This window comes from Gossypium arboreum, chromosome 6 (genome assembly GCF_025698485.1).
Source record: "Gossypium arboreum isolate Shixiya-1 chromosome 6, ASM2569848v2, whole genome shotgun sequence".
Taxonomy (NCBI): Eukaryota; Viridiplantae; Streptophyta; class Magnoliopsida; order Malvales; family Malvaceae; genus Gossypium; species Gossypium arboreum.
The window spans coordinates 72964889-72972284 of NC_069075.1; the positions used below are offsets into that span (position 1 = coordinate 72964889).

Genomic DNA, 7396 nt, shown 5'->3' on the forward strand with positions numbered 1-7396 from the left:
AAGGAACATTGACATTTATCTGAGATATCGTGTAAGACCGTGTTTAGGATACAGGCCTTGATTGAGATTTACATATAAGACCACGTCTGGGACATTAGCATCGTACCTGATTTCATGTAAGACCCTGTCTGGGACAGAGGCATTGATATTGAATTACATGTAAACCACGTCCGGGACGTCGGCGTTGTACTTGTTTACGAGTGTTTGTATCGTTTCTGAATCGTCTGATGATAGAGTACGAAATATGAAAATGAGCATATGAAATGTATAACTTACACAGCTACGTATGAATCGTACTAAAATTCTGAATATGAAAGACTCTATCTCTGGGAAATATGTATGGAATTTGGAAATGAAGCATGACACAAATGCAAACAAAAGAGCACGGGTTAAGCTTATGAATTATCCTATGAAATGGATATAAATCTTTATGGTTGAATTGTACTTGTATGCTTTAGTAGTTAGACCAATTGTATTTGGCTTACTAAGCTCTTCGTAGCTTACTCTATGTGATTTATGCCTGTTTTATAGTTATCGTAGCTACTGAAGGCTCGGGGATAGTCGAGGATTGTCACCACACTATCGAACTCATTTTGGTACTTTTTGGAAGTGTAAATATTTTTAAGTATGGCATGTATAGTTTAGAAGATCTATGTATTAAGTTTTGATATGGTTTTGAATGGGTTATTGAATGATGATGATTTAGTTGTAATGAAGCATGTTTTGAGCATGGAAATGGCTGAAAATTGTTGTATGAATGTTGTTTAACATTGCTAGTAGGAAAGACTCATATAGGAGCGACAAGTTGGCTTAAACCAAGCTTGCATTGTGCCACACGGTTAAGACACACGAGCGTGTCATATGGCCGTGGGCTTAAGTCAGTAGCTAGCTAAGTACCGCAAGGCCATGGCACACGGCCATGTCTGTTGGCCGAGTGAAAAAGTCAGTATTTGACCTTTTTTAGCATAGTTGGATCATATGGGCGTGTCTGGTGCCTGTTTGTGTCACGCGGCTTAGTTACACGGGCATGTGACTTTAACAGTTTTGAAAGATTTGATCAAGTTTTGAAAATTCTAAATGTATTCGGTTTAGTTCCGACCTTACTTAAATGTATGTTTTAGGTCTCGTAGACCATCTTAATGAATGAATTGTGGATGAATTCCTCTGATATTAATGATATTTAATATTTGTTATTCTATATTGTTCTGTAATGTTCTGTTCATCCGGTAATGCCCTTATCTATTCTGGCGATGGATACGGGATAGGGGTGTTACATAGGTGAGCATAGGAGAGTAAAAAGAGCGAGAAAAGAGCTGAAAACAGAGAAAATAGACCCACATGGGAAATCAACATAGCCTGGATTTCCTCACATGGGCGTGTCGCACGGCCGTGTCTCTTTGGCAAAATCGAAGCACGACTTACACGGGTAGACTACATGCCCGTGCCTATTCAATAGCCTTGATCACGGGCTGGAGTAATCGCACACGGGCGTGTCCCTACCGAGCTCAAGTATAACCCTATTTGGAAAAGGCCAATTTTGAGGGCTCTTAGGCATTCTAAAGCCTATTTAAACACCTAAGGAGGCACTTAGAAGGAGGGATATAGAGTAGGAGGCAAGGAATTACTCAAGGGAAGCCGATTCGTCCATCTCAGAAGCCAGATTCATCATCAAGACTAGAGATCTCCCTTCAATTTCCATTCAGTGGTTTTGGGTTTTCTTTATGTTTTGTTTTCATTATTCTTCTGAGATATTTTCTTCTATAATTATGAACTAAAACCCCTAAATACCTAAGGGGAATAAAACCTAAGACAGATCTTGTTATTATTATCTAAATTGTATGGTAAATATTTGACTTTTTCTTAATTATGTGTTCTTAATTCTTGTTTTGATATTCCAGGATATTGATTAGAGTTAATGCTCTTATTCAAAGGAGGAATAGACCCTGTCTAAGAATAAATTTGTCATAATTAAGCGAAGTTGATTGCATGCCTAGAGATAGGGTGATAAGATTTTGCCGGATTAGGGTGAAACCTAATAAGGGGATCCGTAGATTGAGTTAATGCAACACTATGGAGTTAATTAGAAAGAGATTTTATCAACCTAGGGTTAGACGTTATTAGTCTCGAGAGAGATAATAATATAACTTAGGGATTTCTACGGATCAAGTCAAATGAATAAACCGTCTGATTTAGAGTCAAATAACAAGTGAAGTCTAAGTGGATTTTCCCTTGGGTATTGTCTTAATCAATCGAGTTTTCCCAAAAGCTTTTTTCCAATTTTCTCTCTATGCACTCTTATTTTAGTTAATTAGTTTAGAGAAACAAATCCCTTAATTTTTAGGCTAGATAATAAAAATAAAGTAATTACTAGTGCTCTTGGTTCCTTTGGGTTCGACAATCTAGTCTTGCTAAAGCTATACTACTGTTCGATAGGTACACTTGCCTTAATTGTGATCATAGTTAGTTTCAAGAACGATTAATTATAAATTTTTAAAACCTGTTGCGAATATCACGTATCAAGTTTTTGGCACCGTTGCCGGTGAACTAGGATAATAAGAACACTCGATTTTTATTACTTTAGCCATTCTACTTTATTTGCAGTTTAATTTTTTATTTTCTTTTTTAATTTTTCTTTTATTCGTTCCTGACAGGTTTTTGATAGTGTATGACTAGAAGAAACCTGCCGGGACTATTATTGTTTAATAGTGAGATCGATCATATAGTTCACAGAAACCGAAGAAAAATAAGGTGAAGCTTACGATACACAGAGGAAGAGCAAGAGGATGATACTTCAACCACAACCGAAGAGATGGCTGAAAACCAAGAAAATTCGCAACCTCCTGCGATTGCTGTTAATCAGAATCCTGCTCCATGCACTATGTATGATTATGCTAAACCTTCTTTAACAGGAACTGAATCGAGCATAGTTAGACCTGCTATAGCTGCAAATACTTTTGAACTGAAACCTAACACAATTCAAATGATACAGCAATTTGTTCAGTTTGATGGTTTGCAGGATGAAGATCCCAATGCTCACTTGAAAAATTTTTTGGAACTATGTGATACATTTAAAATTAATGCCATTTCTGATGACGCCATTCGCCTTCAGTTATTCCCTTTTTCATTGAGAAACAATGCTAAACAGTGGTTGAATCCGTTACCATGAGGGTCAATCACTACTTGGGAACAAATGACCGAAAAGTTTTTATTAAAATATTTTCTGCCGGCTAAAACGGCTAAATTACGTAATGATATCTCTTCTTTTGTGCAGATGGATTTAGAAAAACTCTACAATGCATGGGAGAGATACAAGGACCTCTTGAGAAGATGCCCTCACCATGGGTTACCACTCTGGCTACAGGTTCAAAAGTTTCATAATGGCCTGAATCCTTCGACTCGACAAATGGTTGACGTAGCCGCTGGTGGAACTATCAATAATAAAACACGTGAAGATGCTTATGAACTTATAGAAGAGATGTCACTGAATAATTATCAGTGGCAAGTCATAAGGACAAAGCCAACAAAAGCAGCCGGCATTTATAATGTCGATTCGGTCACCATGCTCTCTAATCAGATAGAACTCTTGAATAAAAAAATTGATGGTTTTCTTAGTTCTTTATAGGTTCACCCAGTAATGCAGTGCAAAGCAAGTGGAGGTGGATCGAGCAATCCAGAATACCCACCCTATGGCCACAACATGGAGAATGAGCAGTTAAATTACATGGGTAATAATCTTCAATCTGAAAATAATCCTTATAGTAATACTTACAATGCAGGTTGGAGGAACCACCCAAATTTCTCATGGGGAGGCCAAGGGAATTAGTGACCACCACCATCTCCAGGCTTCTAACAACCACCCTACCAACAAGACAAAAAGCCGAACCTTGAGAAGACGCTAACAAAATTCATCTCAGTTTCAGAAACTCATTTTTAGAATACCGAGACAACACTTACAAATCAACAAGTGTCAATCCAAGGGCTCGAAACTCAGATAGGTCAGCTCTCTAAATTGATATTTGAATGACCACAAGGTAGCCTGCCGAGTAACATTGAATTTAACCCAAAGGAGCAAATCAATACAATTACCATTCAATATGAGGAAGGGTTAGTTGCACCTGAACCAGAACAGAGGCAAGAAACTGTGGTAAGTAAAGGTAAGGGTGAGGTGGACCACAATGACCGGAAACCGGTAGGTAAAGAGTACAAACCTTGTGTGCCATACCCAAACGCGACAAGGAAAGACTGCACAGAAGAACAATTCAGTAAATTCCTTAAATTATTAAAGAAGTTACATAGTAACTTAACATTTATTGAAGCTCTTACGCAGATGCCAAATGTAGTCAAATTCCTAAAGGAGCTTTTAACAAATAAGCGAAAGTTGGATGAGCCGTCACATGTGGAGCTGGATGCGGTTTGCTCAGCCATACTATAGAATAAGCTGGCCAACAAATTAAAAGATCCAGAGAGTTTTACGATTCCCTATTTAATTGGTAACCTAGATGTTAATAATGCTTTGGTTGATTTAGGGGCTAGTATCAATGTCATGCCTTACAAAATGATTAAACAACTAGGTCTTGGGAAACCCAAACAAACTAGGATGAGTATTCAATTAGCCGATAAAACAATCAGATTTCCTAGGGGGATTATTGAAGATGTACTCGTTAAAATTGACAAATTTATATTCCCAGTTGATTTCGTTGTTCTAAACATATAAGAGGATAGTAACGTTCCTTTAATTTTAGGGAGGCCCTTTTTAGCAATCGCAAGAACAATAATTGATGTTGGCACAGGTGAACTCACACTTCGTGTGGGAGACGAAACAATCACCCTTTAAGCTCGTAATTCAAGTAACATATCAAAAATTAAAGGTGGTTGTATAAATCATTCTACTAAAACTTACCATGTGGTGCAACCTACTTTACAGGAAATAAGTTTGAAGAACCTACACGAGCCATGTTCAAGCAACAACAAAGGACTTATCTATGAAGAACGAAGGCTACAAATCGAGGAACTAGATGAATGGTGGATACAGAAATCGAGAACACCTGATAAACCGAAACCAAGCTAGGACGAGATCAATACATCACCAAATCAACCTAAGGCTGGAGACAAAGTACTAGTAGATGCAGCAGATCCTCGCATTACCACTTCTGAACCTAATGAAGAAATTCCTCTCACGGTACTCAGTATTTACCTATATGGTACAGTCGAGGTAATTCACCCCAAATTTGAAACTTTTAAGGTAAACAATACTCATCTTAAACCTTATATTGATAAAGTTGACAGCAGGGATGAGGAGTGTAAACTCCTCTAGCCACCATGATCACATACCAGAGAGGTAAGTCAAGCTTAGACTATAAATAAGCGCTTCTTGGGAGGCAACCCGACCACTAACAGTAATGATTTATTTCAATTCCAGTTTTTTACATCTAACTTACTAACTGAATCTTGAAACACAGGGTTTTTTCATCCACACGGCCAGGCACACTGGCGTGCCTTAGGCAGTGCACACATCGCAGGAGGAGACACGGCCATGCGATACAGCCGTGTGAAAACTGGGAAAAAATTTTCCCCAACATGGGATACGATAAGTCGCCACGGCCGTGTGATAAGGCTATGGGCGAAATTGCCAAACCAACACTGGCGTGCGAGATACCCATATTTTGAAACCATGGGTGAACCTGTCAATTTAGCATGGGTGTTCGACACGCCCGTGCCCAGCCCCTGTGGTCGACACAGTCAAACTAAACGGGCATGGGAGAAGCAAAAGAATCAAGACACGGCCGTGGGGTGAATGTCAGACGCGCCTAAATTTAAAAATCGTGAAACATACGGGGAAAAATTAGGGACATGGGCTGCCCCATGGCCATGTACCCCAAAATCTATATAAACCCCTCACTATTCATCATTTCCCTCCCCAAAAATCCCTAACCCTAGCGCTGCAACTCCACACGCCCTACCTGCCACGCCCATGCGCCGCCTATAACACTATTTTTGACGACCCAAGGTTCTCCCTTTTGCATTTGTTTAGTCTTTTCTCTTTATTTACTTTAAATATTTTGCCTATTTCATGTTTTCTCTGATCCATTTGACTATTTTAAGTGACCATTAATAGTAGAATAATAGAAATACTCATGCTTATTATTAAAGAATTTTGTCATTTTTCATATTACATTCATTCATCTTTCTTGTTTCCATGGATTTTATGCTTACCCACATGTATTCATACATTAGATATTCCCGTTGTATTTTTCTCATAGTCCTATTTTAATAACTTAATATATTTGCTTTAGTTGTTTTAGTTTTGTTCTCTTCATCTAATACACGAGTCTTACGAAATATTCCTATTTAGTTTTGTGTTTCCATGCTATTTTTCGGGCGTATTGGTTGAACTTTGACTTTTCAATGTAAGCATACAATGTCATCCTCACGTGGTAAGAAAATAGCTGTCCCCGCCTCGAATAAAAGGAAATGAGCAGCGTCATCCTCGGGTCCCACCGTGGAGATTAGGCACCTTTCCTCGAGTTTCCCTTGGGACCTCAGGAGGAGTTATTTCAGATTTTACGGGCCCGACCCCCAGGTGTGGGCCACTGCATTGACTGGGCTACACTTGAACAAATTCAGATGGCTGACACGGTCTGAGCCCTCCTAACGATTGAACCATGGGGGCTCTTCTTTTAGATCATCGAGCCGACATACCTCGAGCTCACGATGGAACTATGCTTGACCTTCCATCTCCAAGTCGTCTTGACAAACTTTGATGATCCTAGAACGGTCCAATTCTGCCTTGGTGGTCTAGTGTGCCAGTTGAGCGTACCCGAGTTCGGGATTGCACTAGGGATATACAAGGAGGAACTCATGGACGACAATGAACTCGACACCCTCCACCGCAAGTTCCTCTACTATCCTTCAAAGTGTTGGAAGGACCTCATCCCTGCCTTGGCCTCCTATGATTCTAGTTGTTCTAAGGCATCGGCCGTTGCCTCATCCATGTGATACCTACACGCCATCTTGGCCCACACTCTGACGGGACGTCGAGAGTGCACCGGTGTCGTCAACACTCACAACGCCTATTTTCTATGGAGCATGGCGAACGGGCACGTCTTCGACCTTGTCTACTTCATCGCCCTCGCCATCTGCCATCAGACGGAGTGACATAGGAGAGGGGACATCTCTATTGGGCCCTATGTGACTCGATTGGCTCGGCACTTTGGGCTCCTCAACACAGCAGCACAATCATTCTCCCTCACTCTCATTGGCTAGATGTCCCCACAGGGCATCTCGAGCATGCTAAACATGAGGATGATCAAGAAACGACGTGGCACCTACCCTCCTCAGTACTGCCTCGTCCAGTCCACCGAGGAGAAGGACCCAGAGGACATTACTGATGATGTCC

At 40.2% G+C, this 7396-nt stretch overlaps 1 non-coding gene across 1 annotated transcript; it reads right to left on the reverse strand.

The window, feature by feature from the left end:
* Positions 1–3238: 3238 nt before the first annotated feature.
* On the reverse strand, positions 3239–3345 carry LOC128294944 (small nucleolar RNA R71). The gene has a single exon (XR_008285251.1). It is a non-coding gene; the product is annotated as a small nucleolar RNA R71 (small nucleolar RNA).
* Between the last annotated feature and the right edge of the window lie 4051 nt (positions 3346–7396).